Genomic DNA, 16,962 nt, shown 5'->3' with positions numbered 1-16,962 from the left:
CGAATTACTTAACGACGTTTTGTCATATTAAGGAACGTTTCAGCTTACGTAAGCAACATTGTTACGTACAAAGGAACGTACTTGCGTACTAAGGAACATTCTAACTTACGTATGGACGTACAAAGGAACATTTCAACTTACGTATGGACGTATAACGGATCATTCCAACTTACGTATGGAAGTTACAACGTACAAAAGGACATACTATAAGGTGTACAGAAACGTTACAATACGCGAACGTGCACTGTAAAGCATATATGAATATTTACTTAGCAGCAAAGTTATAATATGCACAGAAACATTGAATCTTACGTCGAAATGATATTACATGCACAGTAAACAATGTTGTAACGTACGAAAAACCGTTATAGGTTAATTAACTTACAAAGGAGAAACGTTTCGTATATGGGGAAACGTTTTATCTTAAGTAGGAACGTTGTAACTCACAGGGGAACTTTCAACATATGTAACAACGTTGCAGTTTACATAGATGCATTCCAAGGTACATAGAAACAACAGCAATAGAATCGAAGCAACTTGGATAGGAATGTTATAACCTACAAGGGATTGTCGTGACGTGCGTAGGAACATCTTAACGTCTGGATGTGCAGAAGGTTGATGTTAGCAGAATCTGTTTAAGCTGTCTCAGAAAACCTCTTCATAAGGTTTGTATTAAATGTTGTGTCTTATACAGGTGTCACTGCAGAGTGCGGTATCATAGTAGCTACGCGTTGTTAATTCGTTTAGTCCCAGTCTCTCTCTCTCTCTCTCTCTCTCTCTCTCTCTCTCTCTCTCTCTCTCTCTCTCTCTCTCTCTCTCTCTCTCTCTCTCTGTGTGTATATATATATATGTGTGTGTGTGTGTGTGTGTGTGTGTGTGTGTGTGTGTGTGTGTGTGTCTTTGTATCGACCACCACCCACACATGTATGCGCTACATGTTAAGTATATGTTGAAAGTCGTACTGTACCAAATCAGAGTTCAATATTTACGGAGTAATAGCAGCTGCAGCTGTGATTGGCAGTAATATGTGAAAATGATTATTTATGCAAATACTGTTTCCAGGTTCTATATCTATTTCCAGTAAATTAATGTACTTTGATTTGATATACATTTGTTGTGGGTTATTGATAAGAAAAACTCCGTAATGCTCTGTGACATCAGACTTTGTACTTTGTAGGTAGATTAACTGTGAGCTGCCCCATTTTTTATACCTGACACTGCCTAATAAGCTGTATACAGGCGCGTGTGCAAAGTGAGGGTTTCGGGGATCGAAACCCCTCCCTGCTCAAGCAAAGTTTTCTTTTTTCTCAAGACATTTTCCAGGGGACTATGTCTTGACCCCCCCCCCCCCCCCATAAACTTCAGTTACCACAGTCTACACACACACACACACACACACACACACACACACACACACAAACACACACACACACCCGCTAAAATTCCCGCACGCGTTACCTGGAATATCAATTTTCTTAGAAAATGGTAACATTACCTGCAATGGGGATTCATTTGGTTCAACCTACTAAAGTAAATACATCGGAATTGTTCGAGAAAAATGTCAACTCTGTTTTTAAATCAAGTTATTAAGAAATATCATGTAGACACTTGATGTAGCTAGATAGAAAGAAACCCGCTGCCTTGACGTGACCTATTCGTAAGGCTGGCAGAAAATGATACTTTAATACGTATCTTTACAAAGAAATTAAAGAAGTTAAAATTTTAATTTTGTTTTGTTCAACGAAACCACTAGAGCACATTGATTTATTAATCATTAGTTATTGGATGTCCAACATTTGGTAATTTTGACATTATGTCTCAGAGAGGAAGCCCGCTACATTTTTCCATTAGTAGCAAGGGATCTTTTATATGCATAATCCAACAGACAGGATAGCACATACCACGGTCTTTGATATACTAGTCGTTGTGTTCTGGATAGAACGAGAAATAACCCACCGACGGGGATCGATTCTAGACCGACCGAGCATCAGGCCAGCGCTTTACCACTGGGCTACGTCCCAACACATAGAACATTATTATCTTTGATGTACCAGTCGTGGTTGGAACGGGAAATATAGTTGCATGGCTGCATGCATGGACCAAAGAGGCGTGATTGTTTTCTGTTTTTTTTTATTTTATTTTTTTTGACAGACCTCACTGGCGTCGTGGTTAAGCCATCAGACATAAGGCTGGTAGGTACAGGGTTCGCATCCCGGTACCGGCTCCCAGCGAGAGCGAGTTTTAACGACTCGGTGGGTAGGTGTAAGACCACTACACCCTCTTCTTTCTGACTAACAAACTAACCCCTAACTCACTGTCCTGGACAGACAGCCCAGATAGCTTAGGTGTTTGTGCCCACGACAGCGCGCTTGAACATTAATTGATATAAGCGCGAAAATAGGTTAAAAGGAAAGGCGTGATTTAACTCAGTACGTGGAGTGTTTGTCTGAGATATTTGGGTCGTAGGATCGAATCCCCTTGGTGGCCTCATTTTCTAATTACTTTTTCTTATTATTTTTTTTTTTTTGGGGGGGGGGGGGTTATGGGTTTATTTTTCTGCCCCCCCCCCCAGTTTCACCCAATGCCACACGACTAATATTTCAAAGGACGTGGTATGTGCTATCATGTCTGTAATATTGATTAGTTGTGCAAACATTATTATTCATTGAAACTGTTATTATTTTTTTATTTAGTATACATTTGTTATGTAGTATATACACTAGAAGTTGAAACCAATGCAGGAGACCGGCCTCGGTGGCGTCGTGGCAGGCCATCGGTCTACAGGCTGGTAGGTACTGGGTTCGGATCCCAGTCGAGGCATGGAATTTTTTATCCAGATACCGACTCCAAACCCTGAGTGAGTGCTCCGCAAGGCTCAGTGGGTATGTGTAAACCACTTGCACCGACCAGTGATCCATAACTGGTTTAACAAAGGCCATGGTTTGTGCTATCCTGCCTGCGGGAAGCACAAATAAAAGATCCCTTGCTGCCGGTCGTAAAAGAGTAGCCTATGTGGCGACAGCGGGTTTCCTCTAAAAAAAAATCTGTGTGGTCCTTAACCATATGTCTGACGCCATATAACCGTAAATAAAATGTGTTGAGTGCGTCGTTAAATAAAACATTCCTTTCTTTCTTTCCAATGCAGTACACCGCTACAGAAATGAAGATTTTTAATCCAAAACATTCATTAAATATCTTAAATGCGGGTAGATTAAATCTAAGGTACCACACGTTTAGTTGTGCGCCAAATTTCCTTCATTCAAATTGCGCACCTTTTCCCCTTCGTAGCACCAACACTAACCAACCCCCCCCCCCCCCCCCCCCCACACACACACACACACACACACACACATACACCGCCTGTTACAGACTCCGGTCGAGCTGCTGGTGCTCTCTTGCACCTGCTAGTACAGGCGGTCCCTTCTCACACCCATCCGAAACGTTTCCTGTCCTGGACGGAGGAGCTGGCCTAGACCGGCACCTGTGCCCATGACAGGCGTGCGCTAAAACAGCTTGCTTTGAAAGTGCACGTTAATCCCTATACTATACCATACCATACTATAGAAAAAAATTAACATTATCGGAAATGGGAGTTGAATTTGTCCAAGAGAACCTATTAGTGGGTCAACTACCGTATGATTCTGCCTTAACACAATAAAAGTCTTTAGGAATCGTGGGGATCTGTACTCACAACACCAATCACATACCCTACTATTACTAGTAGTAGTAGTAGTAGTAGTAGTAGTAGTAGTAGTAGTAGTAGTAGTAGTAGTAGTAGTATTGTCCTACTCTGTATAAATAAAGATAAAATCAGGCTTGTACCCACATGTCCTGGACAGGGAAGCCAGCGAAAGTCGACACCTGCGCCCATGACAGGCGTGTGCTACAACAGCTTGTTCTGAATATGCACGTTGAAACCTATGACCTGATCTGACCTGACCTGTGCCCACCATTACAGACTGTGTTCCTGTCTACTAGGAATTGTTCACACGCTCACCCCACCCCACCCCACCCCACTCCTACTCCCACTCATCCCATCCTATGGGGCTGAAATGTTCTTAGGTTAAACGCACATTCCTTTCTTTTCTTTCCCAACCGACATGCTTGGCGAATTTTTCACTTTGAAGAAGCAGTCAATTATTTGTGCGTTACGACCTGTCGATATTTGACCCGTTGTACAAATGCGTTCAGACAGTTGTTATGCTTGCCGTGTATTGCTTTTCGATCTAATGTCCAGATTAAACGTGACGACTTAACATAACGATCAATAGTTCACTTCATGTTTCCGTGTATTTGCTCACACTGTCTGTATGTATCAGAAATTATGATACAATCTGAAAGATTTTTTAAAAACATCCAACCACTGTCTGATATAACATTTCAGGGCCGTACCCAGTGAGGGGTACTGTAGGGGCAACTGTCCTCAAAGGGAGGGACGTAGCCCAGTAGGAAAGCGCTCGCTTGAATAAAGGGCTGTCGGTCTAGAATCGATCCCCGTCGGGAGGCCCATTGGGCTATTTTTCGTCGTGCACCACGACTGGTATATCAAACGCCGTGGTGTGTGCTATCCTGTATGTGGGATAGTTCATATGAAAGATCCCTTGAAAACAAATGTTGCTGGTTTCCTCTAAGAATATATGTCAAAATTTCGTTGTTTTTGTCAGCGAAAGGAAGTTTTCTACTGGGAAAGAAAGAAAGAAGTGTTTTATTTAACGACGCACTCAACACATTTTATTTACGGTTATATGGCGTCAGACATATCTGGTTAAGGACCACACAGATATTTGTTTAGAGGAAACCCGCTGTCGCCACATAGGCTACTTTTTTACGACAGGCAGCAAGGGATATTTTATTTGCGCTTCCCACAGGCAGGATAGCACAAACCATGGCCTTTGTTGAACCAGTTATGAACCACTGGTCGGTGCAAGTGGTTTACACCTACCCACTGAGCCTTGCGGAGCACTCACTCGGGGTTTGGAGTCAGTATCTGGATTAAAAATTCCATGCCTCGACTGGGATCCGAACCCAGTACCTACCAGCCTGTAGACCGATGGCCTGCCACGACGCCACCGAGGCCGGTTTTTCTACTGGGATGTATGCGGCCATTGGAACTGATTGAACGCTGGAACGCTTCTCGTTTCGACAGCCTGCACCACCAGGTTGGATTCTTTTTTAGTGAAATTCCTTGCATCCACGTAATTTCTCCGTCTGACTGTCGACTGGGTTTTTTTTCGTGACTCGTATGACGGCCATTCTGCAGAACGCCACGGTTGTTCGCGTTTAGTCTCTACATGTCTGAGCCTGTCCTAGCAGCACTGGAAGATTGACCGCCCCACTCTAAGAAGAAATAGGAAGCGGGGTCGGCCCCTACTACTCTTTTTCTAGACTTTACCTTGCTTTATAGTGGTACCATCTCGTATCCTCCGGATTGGGCCCGCCCGCACCACTATACCAAACCATGATGATTGGACTATACCCTAGTCTGATACTCTCTCTCGTTCAGACGGATCCGACTTCTCAAGATCTGTATTTCAGCACAGCACTCACCATCAGCGTCCATCGACTGTCAATCTAGGGGTTTTCTTGACGGGATGCAACCCATCTCGTCCCTTTAAGCTGTGCACCCAAACTCGCGTGGACATATCGATCGGACTTTAAACTTTTAGATCTCTGTTCAAAATTTTATGTCGAAATTACTTACTTTTTTTTAATATTATTAAATAGTCCGATCCTCTCTTCTTTCTCTTATTTAATTTTGGACTGTCCTTCTAAAATGCTGCAAATTATATAAATATTCGGCCGAGCAGTCAATTCTTTTTTATTTTTGGCTTGTAACCTTCTTTTTTTTTTTTTTTTTTTTTTTTTTATTAACTTTGTTACCAATTGCTATTTTTAAAATTCTGCCCATTTTCAACACCCCCCTACCCCCCCCCCCACCCCCACCCCCAACCCCCAACCCCCCCCCCCCCCCCCCCCCCCCCAATCCCAAGTCAGGCCCCCGATCTTATCGGAGGTCGGACTCGGGATGGGCGTGTTCAAAACACTAATGGTATATGGGCACGTTAAACTAGTTATCATCATCATCAATAAAGTTCGTTACCCTTTGATAAAACTCGTCCTTCTTCGATAAGACTCGTTAATCTCCGCCACTGTTCGATAAAACCCGTGCGATTTTTAACGTAGAAGCTTGTCCTCTTCTTGACTTGTTACTTTTACCTTGTGGATCGCGGTCTGACAAAAGAAAGCCAACAATGAGTTTGTCTACCGTTAAACATCATTGATCGTTTTGCATTCACTGGCAATTACAAGCGTAAGGAAACGACTGGGCTTAGCGAGACAAATTCGTGATCGTTCTCTGCGTGGGAGCTGTGTTCTCACCGGCACTTTCCTCGACTGGAGTGCAAGTTCCGACCGTCCCATTGTTGTCGACTGTTGGTTCTGAATTATGGATCGTCATGCTAAAATAAAGATCCTTGTCTGCTAACCAAACCATGGCCACCTGTCAAACACGTCGGATGTTACGTCATCAACTGTATTGTCTCGTCATTGGTTAAATATTTATCGTCCGCTACGGGAGACCGTTGGGCGAAGAATGGCGGTTTCTAATTCGGTTGCACTCTTTGTAAAATGTTTGTGGGACTCGTTTCTCGGCGCCGCTCGACCGTTGATGGGTTTTAATTTTCCACGTCCATTGAGCGGAGTTTTTCTTTCTCTGGTTTCGACTTTATCGAGAAGTCGTGTAAGACGGGATTATTAATTATGTATGGCACCAAGTCAGAAATGCTTGTCTTATCTGTTACACATACACACACACATACACACACGCTCACTGTCTTTTTGTCTGTCTGTCTGTCTGTCTGTCTTTCTCTCTCTCTCTCTCTCTCTCTCTCTCTCTCTCTCTCTCTCTCTCTCTCTCTCTCTCTCTCTCTCTCTCTCTCTCTCTCTCTCTCTCTCTCTCTCTCTACCGGCCTCGGTGGCGTCGTGGCAGGCCATCGGTCTACAGGCTGGTAGGTACTGGGTTCGGATCCCAGTCGAGGCATGGGATTTTTAATCCAGATACCGACTCCAAACCCTGAGTGAGTGCTCCGCAAGGCTCAATGGGTAGGTGTAAACCACTTGCACCCACCAGTGATCCATAACTGGTTCAACAAAGGCCATGGTTTGTGCTATGCTGCCTGTGGGAAGTGCAAATAAAAGATCCCTTGCTGCTAATCGGAAGAGTAGCCCATGTTGTGGCGACAGCGGGGTTCCTCTCAAAATCTGTGTGGTCCTTAACCATATGTCTGACGCCATATAACCGTAAATAAAATGTGTTGAGTGCGTCGTTAAATAAAACACTTCTTTCTTTCTCTCTCTCTCTCTCTCTCTCTCTCTCTCTCTCTCTCTCTCTCTCTCTCTCTCTCTCTCTCTCTCTCTCTCTCTCTCTCCCTCCCTCCCTCCCTTCTTATCCCTTTCAGCAACACCATAGGGCAATCAGTATATATGTATGTATGTATGTATGTATGTATGTATGTCCCTTCCTCCACCACCGTATCTCTCTGCTGTTGGCTCTCTCTCTCTCTCTCTTTAACACTGTGTAACACTGCGTGTGTCATATACAGTAAATGGATAAAGAGGAAGCTCAGTGAGTTATTATTAGACTATTAGCGTATGAGCAAGATAAAGATAGATAGAATATGAAAAGAGGGAAACACATAGATAGACAGAGGGCAAAAGAGTTGCGGTGAGAGAGAGAGAGAGAGAGAGAGAGAGAGAGAGAGGAGAGAGAGAGAGAGAGAGAGAGAGAGGCAGAGAGACAGACAGAGACAGACAAAAGACAATGTGTGTGTGTGTGTGTGTCCCTGTGTGTCTGTCTGTGTGTGTGTGTGTGTGTGTGTGTGTGTGTGTGTGTGTGTTTTGCGTGCGTGTGTCTGTGTCGGCGTGTGCGTGTGTGTGTGCGTGCGTGCGCGCGTGTGTGTACATGCAAATGAGAAATGAGAACAAGAAACAAATGAAACACAATAAATAAATAAATAAATAAATAAATAAATAAATAAATAAATAATGGCTTGAAAAGAGAGTGACATGCAATAAATCGCGAAAGAAAGATTCGAAAAACCCAATGATCACAACACGTGGTCTTTAACACATTTCAATTACTGTATTTACTCTTCGCACATTTTCCAGCTAGTTGATTCTCTCGCGTTATAGCTACGAATGTTTTATGCGTTCCGAGATTGGTACAAACGCCATATTTCATCTGGGACTGTTCATTAATTTATTTATTTCACTGAAGCAGAAAATCGATAGACTTTCGATTTCGTACGGTACATAACAATATTTATTTCTGCCTACAGAATATAGCAGTTCGTTTGGCGCCTTTGAATGCCATGGTCTATCAAGGTCCAGTCCGATAGACTGGTATTAGACAACATTTAAGTACCAGTGAGGCGGCACGGCTTCAAAGAGTCGGTATATATAAGTGGACCAGTCGAGCAGAAAACGTGTATTGGTTAATGTCGTAAAATTAACGTGATGAGAGATGGTTACTGGGAATGGCTTGGAAATCAGTTGATAGAGATTCCAATGACCAGATTGCATTTTCGCAACGTGTATAGACTAAATGATGTGTTAACTGGTATATAGATAAATATAATAATGGTTTATATCAACGTCGCTGTTTGTATGAATACACTAAAAATACCAGCGCAGATTGTATTTTAAAGATGAGATATAATTACTGTGTATTGCCAGGGAATCACTTGTAGATGTACCAATATACAAATTGCATTTACTCAACGTGATAAATATTTAATAATGCTTTATATCAATGTCGTTGTTTGTATTTATACACTAAAAATACCAGCGCAGATTGTATTTTAAAGATGAAATATAATCACTGTGTATTGCTAGGGAATTATTTATAGATCTACCAATATACAAATTGCATTTGCTCAACGTGATAAATATTTAATAATAATTTAGATCAATGTCGTTATTTGTATTTTTGCACTATATATACCAATAGACTGATTGCATTATAATAGTGTGTATACGCTAAATAATGTGAGAATTAACAAATCAATAGGTAAATATAATAATAGTTTTATCAGTGTTGTTAGTATTCATTTTATACACTAAAGATACCAATATTCAGATTACATTGTCTCAATGTGTACAAATGATATGAGAATTAGCAGATAAATACAATGATGGTGTTTATCAATGGTATTTTTCATACTTCTACACTATTAACAGATAATTAGTTTTTGTTTGTTTTGTTTTTGGTTTTACGACACCACCAGAGCACATTAATTAATCATCGGCTATTGGATGTCGAACATTTGGTAATTCTGACACGTAATCATCAGAGGAAACCTGCTACAATTGTTCCTAATGCAACAAGGGATCTTTTATATGTACTTTCCCACAGACAGGAAAGCACATACCACGGTCTTTGACCAGTTGTGGTGCACTATTTACAGATAAATAAATGTAATAAACTTTATATTCATGTCGCTGTTTGCATTAATTTTTATATACTATTAACAGACAGATAAATCTAATACAGTTTTTATCAATGATTTTGTTTGTATTAATATTATATACTATTAACAGACAGATAAATATAATACAGTTTTTATTAATTTTCTATATTTGTATTAATAATATATACTATTAACAAACATACATATAATACAGTTTATATCAATGCCGCTGTGTGTATTAAATTTCATATATTGTTAACAGGTATATATCATACAGTTTATATATAGGTCTTTGTTTATTTTAAAGTTATATATATAAAGTTATATATTAACAGATATATTAAAATAATAGTTTATATCAATGCCATATGTATTAATTTTATGCTCTAAAGACACCAATATACTGATTATATATTAACATTAATTTCGCGATTGAATTGTGTTTGTATGTGTGTGTTTGTGTGTTTATGTGTGTGGTGTGTGTGTGTGTGTGTGGTGTGTGTGTGGTGTGTGTGTGGTGTGTGTATGGTGTGTATCTTTGCGTGTATGTAAGTATTTGTATGTTTGCGATTATATATTAACATTAACATTGCGACTGTAGTGTGTGTGGTGTGTGTGTGTGTGAGTGGTGTTTATGTGTGTGTGTGCGTGCGTGTATGTGTGTGTGCGTGCGTGCGTGCGTTTGTGTGTGTGTGTGTGTGTGTGCGTGCGTGCGTTTGTGTGTGTGTGTGTGTGTTTGTCTGTGTGTCTTTGTCTGTGTGTCTCTGGGGTTTTTTTTGTCTGTGATGTGTATCTTTGTGTATATGTATATTTGTGTTTGTGTGTATTTGTGTGTGTCTATTTATTTGAGTGTTTCTATTTGTTTATGATTCTGTGGTGTGTATCTTTGTGTATATGTATCTTTGTGTTTATGTGTATTTGTGTGTGCTAAGTGTGAAACGAAACAAAACAAAGTTAAATGAATCAGATGAAAACAAGTAAACAACAAATTTTATTATATGTAGCGAGGATAGGTACTGTACACAAAACACCCTAACGTGTTTAGGTTGCCCCATCATCGGCATTCACGCACGGTGGAAATATTCCTAGTGTTATGCACAAGTACTCACTGACGTGTAATTATTATCATATAGGTGCGGAAGCTGTAAACAGTTTTTTCTTCTCTCTTTCTTTTTGTTTCTTAGTATTCTTTTTTCTTCTTTTCTTTCTATTTTTTTTTTTTTCATTTTATTTATTTATTTATTATTGGGGCGGGCGGGACGTAGCACAATTGTAAAGCGCTCGCTTGATGCGCGGTCGGTTTAGGATCGATCCCCGTCGTTGGGTCCATTGGGCTATTTTTCGCTCCAGCCAGCGCACCACAACGGGTATATCAAAGGCCGTGGTACATGCTATCGTGTCGGTGGGATGATGCATATAAAAGATCCCTTGATACTAATGGAAAAAAATTACGGGTTTCCTCTCTAAGACTATATGTCAAAATTACCAAAGGTTTCACATTCAATAGTCATTAAACAAAATGAACTTTAATTCTTATTTTATTTTTTCTGTTTCTCCTTATTCTTTTTTTTTTCTTTTCTTTATTTTTTAAATTTTATTTATTTATTTATTGGGGGTTCATACTTACTAGATTTATATTATAACAGATTCATAAAACTATATTTCTGGAGAAAGCACACCAAAAGAAAATGCAGACGAACTCACTCAGTTTGCCGGCACTGGTTGAACGACGTGCACTGACAGAGGTGAAACCCGAATTACTCACACATCGCTTCCCGACGCAGTTTGATTGAAATTTCCCTACACGTCATGGTTCGCGGACTAATACGTCTAGAAATTGCTCACCAGATGGCGCACAGGCCTAGTCTCGATCAAGCTCGATCGGTTTAGATACATGAAAGATAAATGTCTCAACAAAATAGTGCTTGAAAAAAATAATTTAAAAAAAATTCACAAACACATACACGCACACACACACACACACACACACACACACACAGAGAGACAGAGAGAGAGAGAGAGAGAGAGAGAGAGAGAGAGAGAGAGGAGAGAGAGAGAGAGAGAGAGAGAGAGAGAGAGAGAAACATATTACAACATCATTTCAACCATTACCTGCAAACTACAAGTATTGTGATGGGTGTGAAAAAAAAAAAAAAAACCGTACAGTACACATACTTGGTATAGCCGAGAACTCTGGGCGGAATTTAGCTCAGTAGGTTGAGTGCTCGCTTGAGGTGCTTGTGTCGCAGGATCAAACCACCTCGGTGGTTCCATTCAACCCGTTGTGTTTTTCTCGTTCCAAATAGTGCACCGCAACTGGTCAAAGGCCGTGGTATGTGCTTTCTTGTCTGTGGGAAAGTGCATATAAAAGATCCCATTGCTGCATTAGGAACAATGTAGCGGGTTTCCTCTGATGACGTCGTGTCAGAATTACCAAATGTTTGAAATCCAATAGGTCATGATTAATTAATCAGTGTGCTCCAGTGATGTCGTTAAGCAAAACAAACTTTAAAATAAATTTTAATTCGAGAACTTGCACACATATCAATGACAAAACCATACTCCGTGATGAGTGATCTATGATCCACTATCGGGTTCTGTAAATATAGGTGTTCTCGAAAGGTGGGCATATTAACCATAGTTTATTAGAACTATAAAGCGAAACATGCGAATGATACACCAGGCTAACGTTATAATATTAATACAGTAGAAAGTAATTTATATTCATGTGTATCTTATAAAGTTAATGGTTTTGATAAGATGATAAAATTGTGTACATATTGCACTATGATGGTCTCTCTTTAGGTAGTACTAAACCAAATAACTTCCGGAACACCACAAGTCCTGCGATTGGTTATAAATGTGAGTGTGTTGGTTATAAAAAAAAAATAGTTTCATCTGGTCTAAAAATGTATGCAATTTTATTTCATCTAGTACCACTGTGTCAAGTAGCCTTGTGCTTGAAACATGTATGAGGTACCTGTAAAAAAAAAAAAACTAGAATTTTGTGCAAAACTAGGGTTATCTCAGAAATGAGCAGCTTGACCCCCATTTTTTTCTGATTCACTTTAAGGGTAAGGAGTGGTAGTATTTATATCCGTGGCGTTTATGTCGATTGGTACGCTGCAGGTAGGAGTGTTAGCCACATATGTTACTATTGTCGTCTATGGGATTGGATTTGGTAGTATACACCCTATAAGTTCAATTCGGACGGATAATTAATCCTTGTTTTCAAATAGCGCTGGATTAATATCAAAACTATTATTGCAAAAGAACATGGTTCGGCGAAAATAATCATACAATGGACAATGCAAGAAATAACGGACGGACTATATCTTCAAAAGTATGGTCGCAACTACAATAAAGGGGCATTCCTGAGTTTGCTGCATTGTAAGATGTTTCCGACTAATAAAATACTTCTACGATTAAACTTACATATTAAATATATTTTCTGGTTTAGAATATCAGTGTCTGTATATTCAATGTGTTCTGGTCGTCTTAATATTTGTAAGAAGCCCAAACTTGATTTTGTCTTCAAATAATTTCGTACGTACGAAAAAATATATTTTAGGAAATAAAATGAAATTTACGCTAGTACAAATATTAGAACGATCAGAAACACGTTTAATATACAGCCACTGATATGTTATGTAGGAAAATATATTTGATATGTAATTACAATCGTTAAAAAGTCTTTGTTAGTCGATAACATCTTAACAATTGCAGCAAACTCAGGAATGTCCCTTAAGGATTATCATATATTTATATGTCTTTTGAATCTATGGGCATTTAGATCACTGCAGTCTAAGCGGAGTCTAAAATGGATTATTTGGTGTGTGCGTGATTCACATTCTAGAAAGAGTTCATGTAGTGCATTTGTAGGTGGACATTATGCCTTTTTTTTAAAGAGACAGACGCTAATTTTTAAACACTAAAGAATATTTTTCACCTAGACCCTAGTTTCAACCCGTAAAAATGGACACTAAGTTTGGTTAATTTACAAACCTGTAACACATTTGGATACACCAGAATGAAACAAGAATCTGTGACGTTGAAATACCCTTAAAAATAGACTTTAACGCAATTCCATAACTGTTACTTCTTAGACACACGTGCGTTTTTAAGAATATGAAAAATGCATTTTGTGGTGTTAGAAACCGACTCCAAACCCTGAGTGAGTGTTCCGCAAGGCTCAGTGTGTAGGTGTAAACCACTTGCACCGACCAGTGATCCAAAACTGGTTCAACAAAGGCCATGGTTTGCGCTATCCTGCCTGTGGGAAGCGCAAATGTGCTGCTAATCGGAAAGAGTAGCCCATGAAGTGGCGACAGCGAGTTTCCTCTTAAAAGCTGTGTGGTCCTTAACCATATGTCTGACGCCATATAACCGTAAAATAAAATGTGTTGAGTGCTTCGTTAAATAAAACATTTCTTTCTTTCTTTCATAAACGGATCTAATAGTGAAACATGCCTTACTGTTTAAAAACTGATCTGTGCCTTTAAATATGTTGAGAGAGTTTAACTTTGTAATATTAATATCAAATATGAAGACCCTATAGTCAAACGTGAACGTTCTATAGCAACCACATGTTTTTAGGGATCACCATTTAGTAAACTGACCTGTATTAGGCAGTCAATTGTCTTAAAAGGACACTTTTGATACTTCATTCGGTGACTGTTTAACACAGGTTTTACTATATATTTTTTTTCCATAGCTCTTTAATATCGAGCAGCTTCACAGTCGTCAGTGATATTTTGGTATATAATTTAATTATGGCTTCGTAGCCATAAATAAACAAAACAAATAATCTTCGTTAATTTTTATCTAATAATAGCTGTTAAAAGTTTTGTATATGGTAGATGAGCTAAGCTTGTTTTGGTTAACAGAACCACCAGAATGAATGAATGTTTAACGACACCCCAGCAAAAAAAATACATCGGCTATTGGGTGTCAAACTATGGTAATGCAAACAAATAAGGTGATAATCAACATCAATATAAAAATTCAAGATTTAAATAAAAATAGTGTAAAGAACTGTGCAAAAATACAAAAATCACAGATAGATACTGACTTTTACTCAAAATTTCAATTTGTGCTGTATTGGCCATTCTCAAAGAGAATGTCACACCTCTGCACCACGGTGAGGTTACAGCACGCGCATGGGCAGAACCACCAGAGCACACTGATTAATTAATCATCGATTGGATGTCAAACATTTTGACAATTTTTAACACACGTTATAGTCTTAGAGAAAACCCATCAACAGCAAGCTTTAACCCATCAACAGCAAGCTTTAACTGATCTTTTATGGTAGCACTAAACCGAATAACTTCCGGCTGGGTCAAAGTTCGAGGTGCACCCAACTTTTGATAGAGAAGTGAACACCACAAGTCCTGTGATTGGTGACAAATGTGTTGGTTGTAAAATAAAACTAGTTTCATCTGGGCAAAAAATGTATGCTATTTTATTTCATCTAGTACCACTGTGTCAAGTAGCCTTGTGCTTGAAATATGTATTGGGTACCCGTAAAAAAAATACTCGAATTTTGTGCGGAACTAGGGTAGTCATAGCCGCTACCCATTATCTCACAAATGAGCAGCTTGACCACTATTTTTTTCTGATTCACTTTAAGGGTGAGGGATGGCAGTATTTATATTGATTTATGTCGATTGATACGCTGCAGGTAGAAGTTTTAGCCACATGTTACTATTGTTGTCTATGGGATTTGATTTGGTAGTATACACCTTTATATGTCCTTTATCATAGAGGACAGTACATACCATGGTATTTGATAGAGCAGTTGTTTGACATTGTTTTCGTTTTTGTTGTTGTTGTTGTTGTTGTTGGGGTTTTTTATTGGGGGGTTACCCGTTGTGACACTCAATAGCCGATGTGTATGTTTGTTTTTGTGCTGGAGTGTCGTTAAACATTCATTCATTCATTGTTTGGGACGGGAAAAAACATTAATCAGAAAATGGGTCCATCGATGTGGTTTGATCCTATCACGAATGCACCTCTTGATTACGTAATCCACGCAACTCTGCTTTTAACCGCTATATTACATGTGACGTTCTAGGTATAATATGGTAAACAAGTATTTCCCGTTATAGTTTTACTGCGTGTGACGCGTCTGTGATGACGGAGTACTGTCTGATCTCCATATTGACCAAAACAGAGATGACGTAATCCGATTGTAGTTAAAAATGTCATTTGGTGGCAAGCTCTTTGTGAGCTAATGACATTTGTCACCGACGATATGTCGACATCGATGTATTTATGGCACACGCGACATTCAGGACAAAACAAGACGGATATAGTCAGGGAGAGGTGGGGGGGGGGGGGGGGGGGGGGTGTTAATGTTGGTGGGACCTTTTGTTTTTGTATCTGTGTTGTTATTGGGTTTTTTGGGGGGGGGGGGTTTGATTTGTTTTGATTTGTTTAGTTTTTTTATTTGTTTATGTGTTTGTTTTGTTCCTTTTTCTTTTTTCTTTTTTCTTGGCTTTTTGTTTGTTTGTTGTGTTCGTCTGGTTTTGGAGTTATCGGGGTGTGTGTGGGGTTTTTTGGGGGTTTTTTTGTTTTGTTTTTTTTTGTTTCTGTAGGTTTTTTATTTTGCTATTTTTGGCAAAAGATATTGGTGTAGTATCAACCTCTCTCTCTCTCTCTCTCTCTCTCTCTCTCTCTCTCTCTCTCTCTCTCTCTCTCTCTCTCTCTCTCTCTCTCTCTCTCTCTCTCTCTCTCTCTCTCTCTCTCTCTGTCTGTCTCTGTCTCTCTCTCCCTCCAATACTATTGTGAGACTGGAAACTTATTAAAACTGTAGTTCTGTTGAATTTTGCATTTGCTCAGGTACGTGTGCAGGAATTTATACAGCGGGGGGAGGGGGAAGGTCTAGAGTTTTGGAGTTATCGGGGTGTGTGTGGGTTGTTGTTGTTTTTTGTTGTTTTTTGGGTTTTTTTTGTTTCTGTAGGTTTTTTATTTTGCTATTTTTGGCAAAAGATATTGGTGTAGTATCAACCTCTCTCTCTCTCTCTCTCTCTCTCTCTCTCTCTCTCTCTCTCTCTCTCTCTCTCTCTCTCTCTCTCTCTCTCTCTCTCTCTCTCTCTCTCTCTCTCTCTCTCTCTCCAATAATATGGTGAGACTGGAAACTTATTAAAACTGTAGTTCTGTTGAATTTTGCATTTGCTCAGGTACGTGTGCAGGAATTTATACAGCGGGGGGAGGGGGGGGGGGTCTAGATTGTGGCGAGCGAAGTTTCAAGGGGATCCAGACACGCTGTCTCGGAAAATTCGTCAAAAACATAATTCGCTTGCCAGGTGGTATGGGGTGTTGAACCAGAAACTCTACTGCTCTCGCGCCTGATGCTTATAATATGGTGAGGTGTCATTGTTAGTTTACTACAACTATAGCTGAGTTTGTATTTTGCACTGAATTAAAAAATGGTGTAATATCATAAGTCGAGACTGCAGCTTTAAAACTGTACTTGAATTTGTATTTTGGC

General features: G+C 39.6%; 1 protein-coding gene across 1 annotated transcript in view; it reads left to right on the top strand.

Annotated features, from left to right (window-relative positions):
* LOC121385555 (muscarinic acetylcholine receptor M3-like) overlaps positions 1-16,962 on the top strand; it is a 158,986-nt gene that overhangs the window by 93,484 nt on the left and 48,540 nt on the right. The gene's annotated exons all lie outside the window — the stretch shown is intronic.

Source organism: Gigantopelta aegis, chromosome 11, assembly GCF_016097555.1.
Source record: "Gigantopelta aegis isolate Gae_Host chromosome 11, Gae_host_genome, whole genome shotgun sequence".
NCBI classification, from domain to species: Eukaryota; Metazoa; Mollusca; class Gastropoda; order Neomphalida; family Peltospiridae; genus Gigantopelta; species Gigantopelta aegis.
This window is presented reverse-complemented; position numbering and strand designations above follow the sequence as displayed.